We start from the raw sequence: 21,071 nt of genomic DNA, 5'->3' as shown, positions 1-21,071 counted from the left end.
GCACATGGGTCTGGAAGCACACACGAGTCTGGTGTCCTGGGCCCAGCAGCAGTGACGAATGCTCTCATTTCCTTCTCCTTCTCCCTCTGGAGGGTCCTCCGGCTCCTCTTGTGGGTTCCCACAGGCTGCTAGCAGATGTGAACACTCAGGCATCCCTGAGCACCAAGCCCAGGTTGTCCTGGGAATCACCTCCCACTGACAACCAGCTCCAGGACCCAGCATGGCTGGGCAGCCTGCTCCCGGCAAAGAGTGGACATTTTACCTCCTTTTCAGCATCCCTCCCCCTGCAAGGCATTTAGGGCCTTCATGGTGCCCAGGTCCACCGGTGGGGACTGATGGAGACTGGTTTTTGGTAAACTTATTCAGACTGGGGTGTTGGGAACTTCCCAGGGGCCCTCGAACTATAAAGGTGCTCAGGAAGACAATCCTTACTTAATGGTAGAAATTCAGGCTGGGGGTAGGGGAGGGAGAATTTAGTGTCTGAATTTTTTAGATTACAGTTCAGGGGTTTAGACCTAGATGGCTGGCTTTCTAGGACTTGCAGATTATTTATGAGAGCACCGCTCCTAAGATCAGACAGGTAGAGCATCGACCACCTTGATGGCAGGGGCCCTCTGACTTATACGAGTAGGTGTAGGAAGATCCTGCTTGTGGTGGGGTTGAGAATGCGGGCCTCTGGATCCCACCTTCAGAGCTTCTGATTCCGTAGGTCTGGGCTGAAGGACCCTCAAATGTGGCCCCCTAAAGCCTTCCAGGTGATGTGGTCTGTTAACCTTACTCTGGTGGAGGCAACAGCAGTCTTAATGTTCAAGTTCCCAGACCCCTATGCCCCAGTGTGGGTAACTTAAGGGCTGGTGCCTCTGGGCAGGTCACAACTGGGATAGGTTTGCTTATGCGGCTCATGGGAGCCAGACAGGTGACACTGTTTTCATGGATTGCTGTTCACAGCCTAGGTTTCAAGAGGTCAGAAAAACACATTGACAGATACCAATGCTATAAGTTGGTGACCTCTGGGAAGAGCAAATGACACTTATGAGTCTCTCAGTTCTCATTTCGAGATTGCTACCACACTACAAACAAGAAAATAATCGCAGTTAAATTCCCTTTTGGGGCCAGAGGAGGCTCTCCTGAACCCCTCCTGCCCTCATTAACCAGATTGCCCTCTCTGGCCCCCTGAACCCAGGCTGTGCCCTTGGCACCCCCCTCAGAGCAGCGCCATAATGCGCTCTGGGGCCCGATGAAATTTCTAATAATACTAACCAATGATGTGTTAAATTGAGACACTTCTGGCTCGCATGCCGGAAACTGCACGATGGTTTAAAGGACCAGTGCTTACCTTTCTCTATCAATTTGCTGCTAAATTACTGCTTTCGGAGCAACTTACAGAAAAGTAATTCTTTATTTAAATTTTAATTTCAAACTTGTCATTTTAAATATATATTCAGATTCCAATCATATTACTGAATATGATGATGTCTCTGGAGGGCAAGCGTTGCTGCCAGGAGCTGGGTGGGGGCAGAGGACGTCATGGGGGAAGGGGGAAGGGAGCTGAGAAAGGAGGTTGCCACCCTGGGGGCACTGGGGTGAGGGCATCCTTGTGCTGGGGTGGAGACAGAACTGCAGAGGCCAGTGGTCAGACTGTAACCTGGCCTTGTGATCACAGGAAAATACTTTACGTTGAAACCATCAACTGCTTCCTGTGCCCTCTGTCTCTTGCTGGACCACCCTGAGGATCCAATCAACCATAATGGCTTGGATCACATTTATTGAGTGCCTCCTGGTGGCTCAGAGGGTAAGGAATCTGCAATGCAGGAGACCTGGGTTCAATCCCTGGGGTCAGGAAGATCTCCTGCAGTATGAAATAGGAACCCACTCCAGTATTCCTGCCTGGAGAATCTCCTGGACAGAGGAGCCTGATGGGCTACAGTCCATGGAATTGCAAACAGTCGAACACCACTGAGCAACTAACACTAACACATACCCTACACGCCAGGCATGGACATGATGTGAGTTCTTCCTGAGGAAATCTGTGTTCTCACGTTCATTTTACAGATGAGAGTAAGAAGGGCCAGAGAACTCCAGGGACAGCAGAGCCTGCCCAGCTTGGGCGCAAACCCAGGTCTGTTCTGTCCTAAGTCCCTCAGCAGTACTGTGTGATGGTCAGAGTGCTCCTCGGTACCTCTCTCCAGACCGCTGCTGCTGTGGTTGACAGCTCCATAAATGGGTTTAGTCATATCAAGGCCGTGTCCACACCACCCTGTGGGGGTTGCCCTTAGAATCCTTCCTCTGGTGTCCGCAGGTATGCCAGCCATGGCTTCTCCTTCCCCCACTGTGTCCAGCCCGAGTGGGCCTCCTGCTCTGACAACACCCTGGGGCCAGGAAGCCAGTGAACTTGAACATCAGGACTGTCCTTGCCCTCCCGAAGTGAAGTCCATGGACTGCTTCAGCTGGTAGACTTGTTAAAGAGCCACATTTTGGGGTCCCCTGCCCTAGCCCTTCTGAATCAGAAGCTAGCCTTCTATCACCTCTCCCACTCAGTCAGACCCCCTAGACTCTGGCCCACCAATGTGTTCTGCCAACCCCTGCCAGTGAGGTCCTGGCCCCTCCAATGAGGCCAGTTTTTCCATCTCAGACCAGGGCAGCACAAACTGACACCTCCACCCTTCTCCAAAGCTGTCAGTACATGGCCTCCCTTCACATCTCCTCTTGCTTCAGCATCTACACCGCCTCTCCCTCCCTTTCCATCAGCCCCTTCCCCTTGGCTTTCCATCACAAGCACTAAAAGATCCTTATTTACCACTTCACCTGCCATTTTAGCATCCATCTGCCTTCCCCATCCCCTTTTGTGGTTATCCCCTCCTTGGGATTCAGGACACCTGGTACTCATTCCAGTCATCCCTCAGTTTTCACTCCCTTACCTCTTCCCAGCCCTACACTTCAGTAAAATAACTTCCTCCCCTTTTAAAATATATTTATTTATTTGGCTGCATTGGGTCTTAGTTTCAGCCTGTGGGATCACAGACTTCTCTCTAGTTGCAGCCAGAAGGCTGAGTAGTTGCAGCACACAGGCTTCGTTGCCCCACAGCATGTGGGATCTTAGGTCCCCAACCAGGGATTGAACCCATGTCCCCTGCACTGGAAGGTGGATTCTTAATGACTAGACCACCAGGGAGGTCCCAAAACCATCCCCTTTCAATGGACAGTCACCTCCTGATGCCAAGCCCAGTGGCATCTCCTCGTGTTCTCTCTCTGATCCCTAACACCAGCTTCCTCCTCCTTCCTTCTGGAACCACTTCCCTTGGGTTTCCTGTAGCGGTGCTTTTCCTGGTTGTCTTATTGCTCACTGACCCCTTCTCTTGCCAGTTCTCCATGGAGGATGCACTTGAGAGCTCACACTTGGTGTTGTTCTGGCCCCTTCCTTCTCTCAGGTCCTTTTGGGTGCTATCCTCTTTCATAGTTTTGTTTTGTTTTTTCTGATGTGAAACGTCTGTGCCATAGCCATTGTCTCTGGTAGAATCCAGCCTCCTCTAGTATTGTAGAAGTATATTTGCTTCCCCCTTTTCCAACATCAAAGTCTATACTGTGGAAACACTTTTGCTGAAGGCTCGGCTCAGATGGCCTCCCTTGCACACGTACAGTAGTGGCGGCAGGGGCTGGTTTTTGCATCCTGCTCTCTCTCGGGTGCCCTGTCCAGGCCCCCCCGGCCCCGTCCCCCAGACCCCCTCCCAACGGATGGGCCTTGTGGACAAAAGAAAGGATAAATCTGGCGGAACATTACAACTCAAAGCTTTCAACTTTCCTCTAACAACTTTCAACAGGAAACTTCTTAGTCCCATTTCCAAGTAACTTTTCATCCATTACAAAAACCCACAAAATTTTCAAAGGGGCTTTGAAATAAGATCACCTGGAAAAAAAAAAAAAGAAAGCCCATCACAAACGAAAGTCTTTGAAAAGAAAGAGGCCTTTCCTGAGCTTCAGCACCCCTCTGATATCAGTTCCCTTTCATTCTGCTGAAAGGTGCAGGGCAACCTGGCCCTCAGCAGACGCCTGTGATGTGAAGCGAGCCAGTGGCCCAGACCCACGACGATGGACGGGGGACAAGGAGGAGCGTGAGGGGCACCTGCTCGCAGCGCTGGGCCGGGCCTTTCATCGGCCCTCGAGGTTCCCCCCGACAGCCGCGTTCCTTGGAACCGGCCCTGCCTGCTCAGAGGCTCGGCGGCCCTGCCTGCTCCCACTCATCTCCGCACTGGTGACAGCGTAGCTCCCTCCGGAGCGCGGCGACCCATCTTCATTCTTGTCCCCAGAGTGGGCGGGAAGGTAGGCGAGGCCGGGGCAGCCCCGCTCTGATCTTTACAGACGGTTCCCAAACGGCCGGCCCTGCAGGTGGTGACTTGGGGACCACCCCTCGACCTCCCAGCCTCAGAGCCTGTGACCTGCCCGCCCTCCTCTGGTCGGCTCCGGATTCACAGATGCACATCACAGGACGGCCAGTGGCCGGGAGCCTTTTGTTCTCTTCAGATTGGAAATCCTCAGCGAATCTGGTGAAGAAAAGTCCTCTGCGCGGGGGCGGCTGAGCTGAGGGTGGGTGCAGCAGGGACATGCCTGGGGTCTCTGGCTGACCGGGCCTGACCCTCACACCCCTGCACTCTGAGCGCCCAATATTAATTTGGAACCAGGCCTTCCCAGAGTTGCTCTCAAGAACAGCTTGGCCAGGGGCTGGCCGGGCCCCTTGGACCCACAAGACCCTCCCAGCCTCTCTGCAGACAGGACTCTAGGACCAACTGTGGTTTCCTTGTATGGGGGACCCACTGGAGCCAGAAAGAACCCCAAGAACACTCACTGGCCGGCTGTCTGCGGCTGCTCTGGGGTCCTTTCTTCAGTGAACACCTGACATTCCTATTCAAACCCACCGTCCACCTTCTGAGTTGTGGGCCTGGAGGGAGCGTTCCTTGTTTGTTGTCACAGACAAAGGCTCGCCCAGGAGAGGGAACAGTTCTGAGCCCTCCGCCGCCTGCCTGACCTGACCCTCCCGGCGGAAGTCGACTGAGAACTCGACTCTCACGCCTGATAAGACGGGTCTGACACAGACATCTTCAGCGACCTCATTAGAAGCCTCACAAGAGAGGGGATTGTGGTAGGGTCTCCCCGAGGCCAGGCAGGACAAAGAAACAAACAACGTCGCACAAACAGAGGCGACTCCTCAGACGGGGGCGGCGCAGCTGAGGGAGCTCAAGTCATTTCAGTGCCGGGACTTCCGGACTCGCTGAAGCAACGCAGGGCCTGAGTGTGTGTGTCTTGGGACCGGAGCCTGGGTTCTGACACAGTGTGGGATTGGGAGACCGGTGGGTCGACCAGGTCTGCGGTGGAATCTTCCGGAATGCATGGCACAGGACTCAGTTCTCTTTGCTGTCTCCTGCCTGGGCTCTCTTTGACAGAGCAGTGTGCGTCCAGGCAGGGTCCTGGGGGTGGGGTGGAGTGGGGTGGGGTGCGGTGCGCCCTCTTGTGGCAGCCCAGCTCTGCTACGTTCGTTCAGAATTGAGGCGTTCGAGTGACTTTTTTCTTTCCTTTCCTTCCTTCTTCTTCTTCTTCTTCTTTTTTTTTTTTTTTAAAGGAAATGGCATCATTCAGCTCTAGCCCGTCTTTTCAGGCTTCAGAAAACTTGCTGGGACAGACAGATTCTATTTAAATTCACTGGAGGTCCAGGTGCGAAAGGGAAAGTGGTAAAAATCCTTTAGAAGTGGTGGGGTGGGAGAGACAGGGAAGGAGGTCCTCTTGGGGTAGATAGACAGATGGACTTCTCCAGCGGGCTGACATGGGAGGAGGAGTGGGGTGCTGGTGACCAGCGCAGAGAAAGGGCCTGGTCCTGCCCTGCAAGAAGATGGGGCAGGCACTGTCCCAACCCCTGAGCCCCTGGGCCTGACCCACCCTGGAGACGGCCTGAGAGCTTTCTGCCTATGGCTGATTCAGTGGGTCCTGGGTGAGGAGAGGGTCCCAGACAAAGCCCCTCCACTGATACTCCCTCCTTAGCAGACTGCCTGGGCCCTCACTCGCCTCCTTTCTCTCTTTGCAGCTGCCTGGACACCACAGCTCCATCGGTTCTGTGCTGGGGCCCGTGGACTCAGGTGCATCATTTACTCACTCATTCATTCACCCCACATTTACTGAGAAGCCATCGTGTGCTCGAGACCATGATAAATAGTCTCTGGCTTAGGGAGCTACAGGAGACATCACAATTACAACAACTAAAATCTGTCAAACCCTTGGATATGCCCGTTTACAACCCTCACGGCCCGGGAGTTCTTTGAGGTCAAGCTCAGTGTGTCCACTTCCGTTCTTCACTGTATGAGTCAGCTTGGGTCACCATAATGAAATACATAGATTGGGTGACAAAACAACAGGAATCCTCACAGGTCTGGGGACCAGCGTGGCAGGGTCCTGCTGAAGACTCTGTTCCTGGCTTTCAGATGGCCACCTTCTAGCTGCGTCAGAAAGTTCTAGTCTCTTCCTATTCTCATAAGAACATTAATCTCATCGTGGGGGCCTCCATCGTCATGATTCCTTCTAAACCAAATCATCTCCCAAAGTCCCCATCTTTATTTATTTCCTTATTTTTGGTCTTTTTTTGCTTTGTTTTTCGCCATACCACACAGCATGTGAGATCTTAGTTTCCAGACCAGAGATTGAACTTTCGCCTCCTACAGTGGAAGCACAGAGTCTTCATAACTGGTCCACAAGAGAAGTCCCTCCAAACTCCATCATTAAATACCACCTCAGTGGGGGCTAGGAATTCAACTCTAGGAATGTGGGGGGAACACAATTCAGGCCCTTATGCCCACATAGCATGCACACCGTGGGTACTGAGAAAGGGCTTGCCGTCCTGAGTTGAGCTCTGTCTGCCTGTTGTTTCTCTGCCTCACTTTGTCCACCAGACCCCCGGGATGTTGAATGGAGGGCCAGCCACCCACAGGCCTGACCAGCGTTCGCTTGGTCCTCCCACCAGCCTGAGCTCTAATTTTCCGGTGGTTTGCTTTTTTCTCTCACAACATAATCTCCATGATCTCTAGTCTTTCCCGAATGCTGTTGAAAGCCTTGTTGTATTTATCTCCGGAGAATCTGCCATGCCCCTGTGCAATTTTCCATTGTCATGGTTCATTTTAATTTCCTCTAAGGCTGTTGGCCACTCTCGTGTTCAGAAATAGCTTGTTCCACTTAATAAAAGCGCTTAAATATGCAGACACGAGAAGTTTCCTATGCTTGCTCCTAAACATCAGAGTAAGTGGAGTGAGATGCATGCCCCGCCTTGTGCAGTGAGGCTGTGCTCACGCCAGGTGGCTTCCCAGGAAGGAGGAGCTTGGAATCAGAGGTACAAGGATGGAAGCAGGATCTGGGAATTTCTGGTGGAAACCCGGCCAGCCGGGGTGGCTCCCTGTGGCATCGTCCAGCTCATAGCACAGGGTCTCCTGAAGTGCCTGCCATCTCCATAATGCCCAGAGCTCTGGCCCTGCAAGTGGGAGGTCTGGGCTCCAGGCTGGTACCACCTCTAGCTGACCTTGTGCCCTTGCACAAGTCAACTCACCTCTCAGAGCCCCTGCTTTTTCATGTAGAAAACATCCCTGATGATCCTCCCAGGACTTTCTTGGTGGTTCAGTGGTTAAGAATCTGCCTGCCAATGCAGGGGATATGGGTTCAATCACTGGTCCAGGAAGATCCGACATGCTGCGGAGCAACTAAGCCTGTGGGTCCCCAACTATTGAGCCTGAGCTTTAGAGCCCATGTGCCACAACTACTGAAGCCTGCGTACCCTAGAGTCCATGCTCTGCCACAAGAGAGGCCGCCGCAATGAGAAGCCTGTGCATCGCAACTAGAGAGTAGCCCCTGCTCCCTGCAATTAGAGAAAGCCTGGGTGCAGCAACAAAGAGCCAGTGGAGCCAAAAATAAAGTAAATAAATAAATTAAAAAGATTCTTCCAAAGGCTGATATCAGTGAGGAGTAGAAATTCCCCATTTTCAGGGCTTATCACAGAAGCTGGGGCAAAGCAGGCTGCAGCAAGGGCAGCTACTATTACTATTTCGGGAACCCAAGCCTGCAAGAAGGATGCTCAAGGCAATCTTTCTTTTACGTCCATTTCCCCCTGGGTTGCTGGAGCTAGAGAATCCTCTACAAGCTATGGATTATCAAGAAAGGACAGAAAGAAGCAAAGCCGGCTGGATTGTGATTCATACGCCATGTCTACCAAAGTCTAGCTATTTGGCCATAAAACCAAAGCCACAGTATTCCAAGCTCTGGTGGCAACTGGTCTGGATTGCAGGTTAAGGTCTCAGAGCTGTGCTGGGCTTGCCCAGGGAGCCAAGGGCAGAGTCCCTGGGCGCCTTTCTTTGGCTTATGTAACAGCAGTGAGGAGCCAAGAGCCTAGGGTGACTGGTGTGAGAACAGGAAGGGAGAGGCACAGACACTGACTTAAAATCCTGGATGGAATGGCAGCTGGATGCTCACGTGGGTGCACAAGTGTGCACACACATGCACTTGCCTATCTACACACCAAGTCTGCACCACCCCCCCCCCCCACGCCTTCCACACACCTGCAGAGACCCCCACATCCCCAGCCTGCTCAGGCAGCCAGGGGACTCCAGCCCCCACAGGGCAGGTGATGCTGGCAGACACCCCTTGCCTGCCCCATGGAATCTTTTCTCTCTGATGGCTTTGAAGCACAGAGTCCCCCATGGCCACTTTGAGCTTCCCTCCCAGACACTTTTTCCTAAATCAGTTTCCAATCTGACTCATTTCAGTTTTAAAACAAGAAAACATCAACAAACACCATGAAGGGAAACAGATGGTAACAATTACAGGAGGGAGAAAACAGCCCGTTCCCTCTATAAGGGGCAGTCGAACAGACTGGTCCCAGACAGTGCATCGTCCCCAGGCCACTGCTGGGGAGACCTGGACACAGAACTCCAGGGCCCGTTGCCACTGCAGGGCACAGGCCAGCACTGGGGATGGGGCGAGGGGCACGAAGGCCTCTGGGCCCCACACTGTAGGCTCATTGTAACCTGGCCACCAGTTCTCCAGCGAAGAAGGGCTAGCCATTCCAGCACATTCCAGGCTACCTCATTACCTCTGATGCCCTGTCTGAGGCCTGAGGTCTGTGTGGGGTGGCTCCCTCCCTTGTACAGTGGGCACTGTCTCTACTACCAGTCTGTGAGCTCCTTGGGGGCAGGATGGAGCTCCTCCTGGTGGGTGGTAGTTAGAGCTGGGTGTCTGGGTTCAAATGCAAGTCCTGCCACTTCCACGTGGGGTGAGATGGGGGCAAGTTAATGGACCTCTCTGTGCCCTGGCCTCCTTTCCTCACCCCTCAAATAGGGATAAGTGTAGACCTTCACCATGGGACTATGAATTAATAAGTGCAAAAGACTTAGAAGCCTGCTCAGCACACAGGAGTGCTGTGTGTAGATGCTGTCTTGTTGTCATCACTCGTGCAGACAGCCGGCTTATTGTCTGGCACCCAGATAGCCTGGGAAGGGGCTGCCAAGGGAGGGATGAGGAGGTGGGCCAAAAGCTGGGTCCTGAAAGGTGGGGCACACCCCAGGCAGGGCAAGCCACGCACTGTGGTTAGGGATGAGAGGATAAGCCTGTGTTGGAGTTCGGTGCCCGAGGGTCTGGGGGCAGATGGCCAGGTCCACAGTCCTGAGCTGGAATCCACCATCCTCCATCCCCTGGGACCACTGTTTGTCCATCCTTCATGGTTCGAGTACGACAAGGATGCTACCCTCCAGTCGATCAGGTGGGTGGAGAGACAGGCAAGGAAAAAGGTGCAACCTGGAGAGATCACATGCTGTGATCGTGAGGGGGGCAGGCAGCATCTGCCCCAGCTGTGTGGATCCAGGAAAGCTGCCTGGAGGAGGGGGCTGAGTCCTGAGCCTCGGGAGAGGGGTATGGTGGGGGTGAAAGCAGGGGGTGATGTGCCATTCTGGGCACAGGGAACATGATGCCCTTGGGGTCATCACATGAGGGCATGCCGAGTGAGGGTTTGGGTTCCTGTTCTTTCATTGCTGAAGTCCTGCCAGCAAGGATGGAGTGGATCCGAGTCTCAGTTTCTCCACCTGCAAGGAGAATGACAGTCCCCACCTTCCCAGGCCTGAGGAGAGATCTGTATCAGGACATGTATGAAAAGTGACCGGGGGCTCCTATACGGCAGGCTCCTATGCAGCCTCCTGACTGCAGGGGGCTGCTGCTTTGGCCTCATTTGTGCACACAGGTCACATGAGTGGCATGAGCACCCCCTGGCACAGCAGTAAGCATGCTCCCCACATGTGGCTGGGACTGAATGTGTGCATCCCCCCAGAGTTCAGACCCTAACACCCAGGTGATGGTGTTACGAGGTGGGCGTTTGGGAGGGGGTTAGGTCCTGAAGGTGGAGCCCTCCTGAGAGGCCCGGGTGCCCTTAGAAGGTGAAAGACCTCGTCTCCTCTCTCTGCTCTCCGCCGAGAGGACCCACGGGGGAATCAGCGGATGGCAACCCTGAGGAAGGTCCTCACCAGATCCTGATTGTGCTGGCCTCCTGATCTCAGCCTTCCAGCCTGCAGAACCGCGAGCAATAAATACTTGTTGTTTATAAGCTGCCCAGGTTACGGTCTTTCATTAGGGCCATCTGAGCTAAGACACACACACGCGCCTCCCACGGTTCACACTCCAGGGTACAAAGAGACAGCAGCTGGCGCGCACTGATGCCCCACACGTGTTCCCACCTCCCCCAGCAGCATACCTCCAGACTCGCTGAGCCCTTGTCTCTGGGGATGTACGCTGGCCGCCCCTGCACCAGGGCCCTGGATGCCAAAGCTGCATTTAACCCCCTCACTTGACATCACTCTGGGCTCCTTCTGAGCATCAGGTGGGAGGTGGCGGAAGCTTCAGGATGAAGGGGAGGAGAGTAGACTTACCCCCACCTCTCCCCCTCCAGGGCCTGTTCCTCATAGACGTGGGTCAGCCAGCGTATTGGGTGAGCACTCCCCAAATGCAGGGGGCAACTTCCTGCTGCACATTTTGGTGGCGGCTCCTTCTCATTTAAAATATATATCAATATATCCATGCTCCCCTTGTTCTCTTGGGGGCTCAAGATTCTCACATTTTTTCCAGGCTGCCCATTTCTCCTCCTGGAGGAGTCTCTCCCATCTGTATCAGGCCCTGACACACTTCTCTCCTCCTAGATGCTCCAGACCCGGGCCCAGGAAGGCAGCAGCCTGGGGTAGTGGGGTGGGGGGCTGGGGTCTAGGCAACCTGGACAAGACCGTTCTTCCCTCTAGGTCTCATTTGAAAATGGGCAGTTGGAAAATAGCAGTACGTCTTAGCCTGGAGGCCTTTTCCATTCTCTCCCCTGGTCTCCCTCACTCTGGTGGCTGAGCAGGGAGGCTGGGGCTCTGGGTTGCTGAGCCAGTGCCTCAGCTGCTGCTGCTCGGGGAGGCCTGAGATCCCTGCACTGGACGCTTTGCAGGGCCAGCCTCCTTTGCAGGCAAATCCTGGGGACTGGGGCTTGGAGCACTCTGGTCCCTCCTCCAAGGCTGTCCCTGCGGTGGTTGTGGGTTCCTTGGGCTGCCAGGCTGAGCACCATTAAGAGTGTTGCGGTAGCTCCCTGAATGCTGGTCCCATGGTCAGGACTAGGCTCACCCCCAGGGTAGTTCTCTTTATGCATGGCGTACATTGGCCTCTACGTCCATCTTTGTGGACTTGGCCTTCTCTCTTAACTGCTGGTGTTTCTCAGCTTTCTAGAATATCCTTCTCATTTTCACCTGGTTGCCAACTTTGCCACCTTTAAATCCAAGACCCCACATATTCAAATGTCTCCTGCACACCTCCACTTTGATGGTCCACCTGCACCTCCAACTCAGTGTTGGATTTCCAGTGTCTTTTTCTCCAGCCCAGACCTGCTTTCTTGGCTGTGTGCTCGGTCCCAGAGCCAGTCCCTTGACACAGTGTCCCCTTCCGGAGCTCAGCAAGACCATACCTAACCCTAGGAGGCCAGGCAGGCTGGGAGTGGGGAACACAGAACTGGGCTTGGGTATGAGGTCAACTTGGCATGAGTCCTTTGCTTTTTAAGGGGCATTCTAGGTGGAAGCCCCTTAGGAGGAGCAGGAGCTCTAGGAGGAGCCAGGAGATGTTAGGTGAGACAGACAGGTGAGGATGGGGCTATGCCTGCTTCACTCTCCCTCATGTCACCTTCTCCTCATTTTCATTCATGGCTTCTGATTTTCTCAGCAGGGTGGTGTAGCCCGACAGCTTTCTGAAGCCACTGGCCACATACTTTGGGGATTCATTGACCCTTTCCTCTCATGGAGGACATAGCTGATCTGGTCAGGTTATGGATTTAGGAAAGATTATAATATTTCAGTCTCTGCTTTATTAATGCCATGTGTATCAGTCAATCAGTGTTCTCCAGAAAACCAGAGCCAATAGGAGATTATTTAACTAATTAATTAACTACAGGGAAATGGCTTATATGATTAGGGGGGGCTAGAAGCCCCAAGACCTGCAGTTGGCAAGCTAGAGACCCAGGAGAACCAAAGCTGTAAGTTCTGGTCCAAAAGCTGGCAGGCTCAAGGTCTAAGAAGAGCAGATGGTTCAGTTTGAGTCCGGAGGTAGGGAAAAAACCTGTGTCGCAGCTCAAGTGGTCAGGCAGAAACAGTTTCTGCTTATTTGTGGGAGAGTCAGACTTTCTGTCCAGATACTTAACTACTAGATGAGGCCTTAGGGAGGGTCATCTGCTTTACTCACTCCACTGATTCAAATGTTGATTTCATATTGTATGACATCCTTTATATGTGGAATCTAAAAATAAATGATACAAATGAACTAACAAAACAGAAAGAGACTCACAGGCTTGGAAAACCTATGGTTGCCAGGGGGACGGGATAGTTAAGGAGTTTGGGAAGGAGATATACACGCTGCTATATTCAGAATGGATAACCAACAAGGACCTATTGCATAGCACATGGAACTCTCCTCAATGTTATGTGCCAGCCTGGATGGCAAGGGGGTCTGGGGGAGGATGGACTCAAGTATATGTATGGTTTAGCCCCTTTGTTGTTCACCTGAAACTACCACAACATTGTTAATCGAATATACCCCAATACAAAATAAAAAGTTTAAAGTGTTTTTTTTTTAAAGACATACAAGTATACATTCTGCAAAAGACATGTAAAAAAATCAAGAAACATTTGTAGGGAGGGGGGCGGGGGGGGGGGATCGGGATGGGGAACATGTGTGGATCCATGGCTGATTCATGTCAATGTATGGCAAAAACCACTACAATATTGTAAAGTGATTAGCCTCCAACTAATAAAAATAAATGAAAAAAAAAAGAAACATTTGTAGAAGTCAAACAATGCCCATAAAATATATATGTAAAGTATATATATAAAATATGTATAGTACATGTATAAACACCATTTTTAATATTGGCAAAATAAAAACAAGAAAAGTGTGACCAGCACTAGGAAAAACAACAACAACAACAAAAAGCAAATGTTAATTTCATCCAGAAACACTCTCACAGACACACCCAGAATAACATTTGGCTAAATATCTCGCCAGCTCTGCCTTGGCCAAGTCAAGTTGACACATAAAATTTACCGTCTACTACAACTTCCACAATGATGTCACTTCTTGTTGCAATTTTTATACAAATCTGTCCTCTGGGTAGGGAGAGTCCAGGCAGCAAAAAAAAAAAAAAAAAAAAGCCAAAACAATAAGAATGTGAAGCAGGGCTCGAGAATTCCTTCCATAATTATGGAATTTTCCCTCCGGCTCTTCCTTCCCAATAACTACTGCCCACTCCCAGGAGAGGCAGGGTCAGTCTGCCTCTTCCCTGTCTCCCTGCAAATAAAGGAAATAACGCCACTTCCCAGCCCTCTGCTCCCGCATCTCAGCCCCACCTTGCTTGCTTCTGAACTGCTGAAACCCTAACGGGCAATGTCTTTTGTGCTTCCAACACCCTTGGGTACCTTTCCCGCCCAGCTTTCCCAAGCTGCTGCTTAATGCATTACCCACAGCATCAAAAATGTTCCACTGGTGGTTTCAAGATTCCTAAAAAATAGATTCAAAACATCTTTAATACTCTCTGAAGAAGTAATATATCACAGAAAAAGCGGTAACCTTTAGTATTGCTGATACTATCCAGACTGAAGGCTGATCAGGAAGGTAACTGCTGCCTATTCTTATGCCGCTGTGGCTGCTGCTAGAGGTGCATTGTAGCCGTCCACCCACCCACCTACCGTTTGTGCTCCCGAGAAAGGAAAATGCTGAATTTCCGTGTCTGCCTAATGCCCTTTTATATAACCTGAAAAAGACTCACAGTATTTGAAGGTGATATTTTCCAAGAAAAAACCTTCCCCTATTAACACAACATGCCTGAAAGTAAAAGACTGACCGTTTCTACAGCAAAAACAAGTCCTGCGTGGAACGCATTTTCCTTCCCTTTTTCCCCGCCTGCGTTACGGAGTCCGACTAAGCACAGCCCAGCGGCACAGAGGCATGATCACGGAACTGCGGCTGAGCCTTGTCAAGACCAGCTGGAAGGAGGGAGAGCTAAATGGATTGTTATGTATGCGAGCTTCACAAGGACTAAGCCAGCAAGGAACTCCCTTCCCTGGAGAGCATGAGGGGCAGGTGTGGGGTGGACGTGAGCCCCAGGGAGGCCTTCCTGCCTGCTAACTCCTGTAGGGGTCCTCGACAGGTCCCGCCGCCCTGTCCGCGGAAGATGCAGCCGAAAAATCAGATACGTGGATTTGCCATCTTGTTTACTTTCGTTTTTTTTTTTTTTTTTTTCCTGAAGGTTAATGTTATGGGCAATCAAAGCGAACTGCGAGGGGGAGACGGAAGGCAGAAACATGGAAACCCTTCAGACCAGTGAAAGGTTTCGTTTACCTTTGGTAAATAAAAGCGTGTTCCTGTTTTCCCAAGGATATTTCTGTTTCACCAGCTTACAGTTCAAACTGGGCCGGGCAAACATACTGTGACATGGGCACAGCCCTAGCCGGGAGAGAAAGCTCTGAAATGGGAAACAGAAACCAAACAGAGGTATTCTCCATCCCCCGTGGTGCTCCCTCAGCTTTGGGAGTCAGCTCTGGGGGTCCTTTGGCCACAGGATCTCCGTCGTGACCTCTGGCCATCTGCCCCCGTCTGAGTGGGGCTCCGTCGTGACCGACAATGGGGACAGTGCCAGAGTCGTCAGACTGGGTATGAACCCCAGAACCACCTCTCACGTGCTCTATGTTCTGGACGGTTCCCCAGGCTCCTCCAAGCCTGTTTCCTGATCTGTAAAAAGGGGATGGTATCAATCTTACAGTTTATGGGGTGGGCGGGAATGATGGATGGCAAACCCACAGCCCAGGGCCTGGCATGGATTCAGCTCTTCCAAAATGAGAGCTTTTATTATTCTCATTATTCTAGAAAATGTCTCTGTGAATTGTTTGCTTGGTGATTGAAACTACGTCTCTTTTTAATAAAATCTTGATTTAAAAAAGGCCTGAAGGCACCTCTAGTTTCTTTATTTAGCGGAACAGGGAGTGCGGTGAGGACGATATTGCGATACTTGGCAAATCTCTCACTCTGGCATTCATTGCCATGTCTTGTTTCTCCTCCTTTCATCGTTCCCTCTTTCCCCCAATTTAAGAAAGGTTAGTTTAGGTAAAATGAGGGTCATGAGGCTCCACTTCCGTAGCCTTCCTGTCACAGAATTAAGGAATCTGATGAAAGCTGAGTGTGAGCTCTCTGCAGGGCTCAGTAGAAAGAGAGAAGCCGGGTCAGAAAAGAAAGGCTCTGCGGGGCTGCCTGGGGCGGAGTGTCAGTGGGAGAGCCTGGGGGACGGCAGGGAGAGAGGTGTAACCCCTGGACATGCTGCCACGTGGGGAGACACGGACAGGCGCACAGAGGGCCACACTCCCTGCTGGGACCCACAGGCCCTAGAGAGGTCATTCTCATGAGTCCCAAGGGGATGGACTCTGGAATCCCTCATGAGGAAGAAGCAAGGCCACCAGGCCCAGCAGACCAGAGGCCACAGTGAACCAGTTCCCAAAAAGAGAAGCAGAAGCGGGTCCTGTGAGCCCGGGAACAGGCATGGGGTGGTAATATTTGCTGACGGGGACAGAAATGAGCTTGTGCTGAACAAGCACGATGGTGCTATCATTCTGCTGAAGGCCAGGGAAGTCCAACCCGACTGACTCGGCCAGTTCATTTAAAAACATAACCCCAGTGCCAGCCACGTCTATGCGGTGACCCCCAGAGCATGTAATCATCCGGCTGCAAAAGTGAGCATGCCAGTGTGAAGCCGGTGGTGTGAAGCCACCTAGACTGGAATTATGCATTTTCTCCCAGGTGAGGGTCACGCAACATGGTGTGTTAGCACTATTCCTTCCTGCCACGCCCTCTGCAGTTGTGCGGAAGTGCTCAGCCCACACCTTCCTGCCCTGGGATGAAGCCTGGTTCCACAGAGTCCAGGACCTCCTCCCTGGAATGACGCCCCTTTCAGCAAGGTAGCTCTCAGCATGGAACACAGTAGAGAGAGGCCTCTGGGCACATGGGCTCCAGGCCTCGAGCCACAAGCAAGCATGCAAGGACCTCTTTGCAAGGTCCCAGTGGCTCTGAAATCAAAGGAAGGGTCAGGGTAAGAGGTCGGTGTCATCTCCAATCATGGACCATCAGGGTGCTGAAAACATACCAACTACAGGTACAAAGGATCAAGAAAAATACTTGGGCTATTCTGCTAATTTTATTAAGCATAACAGGATTTCAAACCATGCTCTACTTTTGTGCAAAGCTCAGGGCTGTGGGGAGAGCCGGCGCTGATGTTGTTTCCCTGTATTTTGTGTGCTCAGTCGCTCAGTCGTGCTGGACTCTTTGTGACCCCTTGGACTATAGCCTGCCAGGCTCCTCTGTCCACAGAATTCTCCAGTCAAAAATACTGGAGTGGGTTGCCATTTCCACCTCCAGGGGATCTTCCTGACCCAGGGACTGAACCCAGGTCTCTTGCATCTCCTGCACTGGCAGGCGGTTCTTTACCACTGTGCCACCAACATTCACCTCTTGTTCATTGCAGCACTATTTGCAATAGCTAAGACAGGGCTGCAATGAACACAGGGGTGCATGTACCGTTTTGCAGTATAGTTTTGTCCAGATATATGCCCAAGAATTGGATTGCAGGATCATATGGCAACTTATTTTTTTTTTTTTTCCTGAGTGACATAGGGAACCATTGGAAGCTTTTGAGCAGGGTAATGATGAAATCAGATGTATGTTTTAAAAGAATCTCCCTGAACCCTCCTACACTGTTGGTGGGAATGTATCAATAAACTGGTGCAGCCATGGTGGAGAACAGTATGGAGGTTCCTCAGAAAAATTGCCCAGGTCTGCAGTGTGTTTTCCATCAACACCGGGGTGAATGTCGTCCCCTGAAAGATGGCTGACAAGACACAGAGGAAGGCTGAGCTGTGAAAGGGGGTCAAGATCCAGAGATGATGGGAGGCTGGAGGGTTAAGCAGACATGGACAGGAAGAAAGGACTTGATGTCTAGAATAGAATTCTGGGGGAACCTTGTGTTGATGGAGGCAGAGATGGTCTTGCTCTGTAAGGAGAAGCAGCCCCTGACTCCTGGCAGCCGCATCTGGCTGGGCACTATCTTCTCCCCACTCCTGGCTCCCTCTGCTCCAGCGGTGGGGGCCTGGCTGCTTCCTGACCTGATATCATGTGCATCCTCACCCCAAGCCTGTCCTTCCCTTGGGTGTCTGAGTCACTTATGCTCATAAGTCCTTTAGGTCTCTGTTGAAATGCCACTTCACTGAGGTCTTTCCTGAACCCATTATTTAAAATAACACACCCAACACTCCGTACTTATTTTTCTCCATGGTGCTTATAAAATATTGTCTGATTCAAAAGAATTTATATTCCCCAGTTTTTGTGCATAGTATTCTATACTTGCCCATTACGAACGCTAATTACATTCTCAGATTTTCTATACTCTCACTTTTGTTTCTATTGGTTGTTTAGAGGATGTGATAAAAGTCTCCCACCGTGATTGTGGATTTTTCTACTTTTTTCCTTGTAATTCTACCAATTTTTGCTTCATACATTTTGGAGCTATATTCTTTTGTGTATGCAATTATTGTATCTTCCTGGTGAAATGAAGATTTGTTTTTTAATAATTAGTAGATGTCCTTTAACTCTGTTTTTAACTCAAAAAATACTGCTTTTTGTCTTAAAGTCTACTTAGTTTGATATTGATGTAGCTACACTTGATTTTCACATGGACTCTTTTTTCCCCATCTTTTTACTTTTAATCTTTCTATTTTATCCTTGAATGTGTTTTTATAGACAGCATAGAGCCAGAAATTTTAAATTCAGTTTGAAAAACTTTCTCTTTTAGTCAGAACACATCCATTTGATGAGCTTACTAATGTACTTAGGTATAAACTTATCACTTTATGAAATGCTTTCTATTGGTCTCAGGTGTTCTAGATTCCTCTTTCTTTTTTCCTTTTCTTTCTTTCAGATTAAATATTTTGCATTATTTCATTGTAATATCCTTAGACATTACTACCTATATCCTTGACTTATTGATGTCTAAAATTTATTGATATTTATCCTCTCTTCCTTGTAAATTCAAGGGCCTTAAAATAATTAAACCCCATTTACCATCCCCCCTCTCCTCCCTATGCCATTTTGGCATCTATTTTTTTTTTTCTGTCTGTGTTAAGCTCCATATACAAGTATTTTTATTGTTTTATAAGTTAATATCCACTTAGACATACATTTTTACAGTTTTTTACTGCTTACATTCCTTCCCGAAACTCCAACCTTTCATCTTGAATTAATTTCCTTCTGCCTGAGGAATATACTTTGGTATTTCCTTTAGTGTGCATTTTCTGGTGATAAATTATCTCAGCTTTGGTTTGTCTGCACATTAAAAAAACTCATTTTTGTTCTTGAAGGGTATTGTCACTGGGTATAAAATTCTAAGCTGACAGTTTATTTCAGCACTTTATAGATATTCCCATTGTCTTCTGACTTCCAAAATTTTGTGTTTAATTATTATACCTTTGGAAGTAATCCTTTCTTCCCCTGCTTTTTGGATTTGTCTCTGTCATTAGTTTTACTATGAATGCCTCAGTGCAAACTTTTTGTTTATTCTGCTTGGAATTTGTAATGTTTCTTGAATCTGTGACTTGATGTCTTTTGAAAGTTTAGGAATGTTCTCTGCCCTTATCTCTTGAAATACTGCCTCTGGCTCATTTCCTCTGAACTTTCTTTGGAATTTCAAGTACCCATGTGTTAGACTTTTTCACTGGAACTTCAGTGTCTCTCACCTTTTTACTTTCTTGGGGTATTTTTTTCCTCTGTCTCTCTGTACTTAGAGCTGGATATCTTTTCTAACCAATATTTTAGTTCATATTCCTCCTTTTGGTTGTATCTGTTAAATTCATTATTGAGTTCTTAATTTTGGGTATTATGCATTTATTCACATTTGTTTCTTTAAAAAAATATATATGTATTTTTCCCCCCTCATTCTCTTCTGAAAACTCCAATTTTGCCTGTTGACACCTTGATCATGATAAGGTATAGTTATTTTAAAGTTTGTGTCTGTGTCTGTTAACTCTAATATATCTGGAGCCCTTATGAGTCTCAGTTTAGTTTTTGTTGTTTCTACTGATTTTTGTTCATATTGTCTTTGTGTATCTCTTTGTCCAGCCACCGAGGGTTCTTCACTGCTTCTGGCATCAAGTTAGTCCCAAGGGATGGTCTGATGTCTTTGTCACACTACCACTCATCTGCTCAGTCCCTCCTTCCTACCTGAGTGATGGACCGCCCATTGCTATGCAACTAGTAGTTGGAACCACGGGCTCAAAAATTCAATAGGGGTCTGGGTTCAAGTCCAAACAGGAGTCTGGTTCACCAATGACACTTATTTAACTTCTTTGTGTTTCAGCTTCCTCACCTATAAAATGGAGATAATAAACACTACCTCATAGGTTTTGTTTAAACCTTATATCAAATCAACATGTAAAGCATTTACTATAGGGTCTGGGGAAAAGTAAAGTAAGAGTAGAATAAGAGCTAATTGAATACTCATCATTGTTATTTTTATTACCTGTTCTGAATTTCTCAAACCCACCCTTTTCTCTTGTCCCCACTGTTATTACCCATATCTGGGCCACTGTCATCATGAATTTCTGCATCTGACTCCACCTCGGTGGTCCTGCTTCCTGTCTTATCACCCCACAGTGCAGCCAGTGTGAACTTTCTGAAGTGCACACCTTATCACTGTTCTGATAAACCCTTCAGTGGCTCCCCACTGCCTTCAGGATATGGTCCAAATGGACCTCTGCCACTCAGGTCTGACTGCTACTTCTGTCCATTGAACCACATTCAGTCCTCTGAATTACCAAGCTGACTTTGGTCACTGGGACTCTCCAGGGCGCTCTCTCTTCCCCATTGGCCAACTTTCCCCTGGATATCTCCAACTCATTTCGTAGGTTTCAGCTTAGACAAAACACCCACAGGCAGGCTCCCCCAGAGCCTGCAGCACCTACCATCACCATTGCCATGCCACATGCTGTGTGCTAAGTTGCTTCAGTCAACCCCATGGACTATAGCCTGCCAGGCTCCTCTGTCCATGGGAATCTCCAGGAAAGAATACTGGAGTGGGTTGCCATGCCCTTCTCCAGGGATCTTCCCAACCCAGGGACTGAACCCACATCTCTTACGTCTCCACTGGCAGATGGGTTCTTTACCACTAGCGCCACCTCGGGAGGCCATACCACACTTAAATGTAATAGACACAGTACAGTTGTGTCTATTGTTGTAATAGCTACAGTTGTCTGTAGCTAACCCCAGGCTTCGAGAGTCCAATCTCTTCTAGTTAGCATTGCATCCCCAGCAGCTAGCACCCTGCCTGGCATATACTTAATAAAATTTTGTCAAATGAATGAGTGATTAGCTGATCAGAGGAACAGGTTAACAGAATCACAGGCAAAATAGAGTCCTGTGACCTATCTCAAGTCCCAGTTGAAGAATCTTCTGAAACCAGCTCT

General features: G+C 49.7%; 1 protein-coding gene across 6 annotated transcripts in view; it reads right to left on the bottom strand.

Annotated features, from left to right (window-relative positions):
- The window catches only part of KLHL29 (kelch like family member 29), a 326,752-nt gene that overhangs the window by 76,879 nt on the left and 228,802 nt on the right, over nt 1-21,071 (bottom strand). Inside the window, exon 1 of one of the 6 annotated variants that reach the window (XM_043917269.1) lies at nt 14,417-14,502. The exons of the other annotated variants lie outside the window; for them this stretch is intronic. The gene's annotated coding sequence lies outside the window, so the exon portion shown is untranslated. Of the gene's footprint in view, nt 1-14,416; nt 14,503-21,071 lie in introns of those variants that run through there. 6 annotated transcript variants of the gene reach the window in all.

The sequence above is a fragment of the Cervus elaphus genome, chromosome 11, assembly GCF_910594005.1.
Source record: "Cervus elaphus chromosome 11, mCerEla1.1, whole genome shotgun sequence".
Taxonomy (NCBI): domain Eukaryota; kingdom Metazoa; phylum Chordata; class Mammalia; order Artiodactyla; family Cervidae; genus Cervus; species Cervus elaphus.
This window is presented reverse-complemented; position numbering and strand designations above follow the sequence as displayed.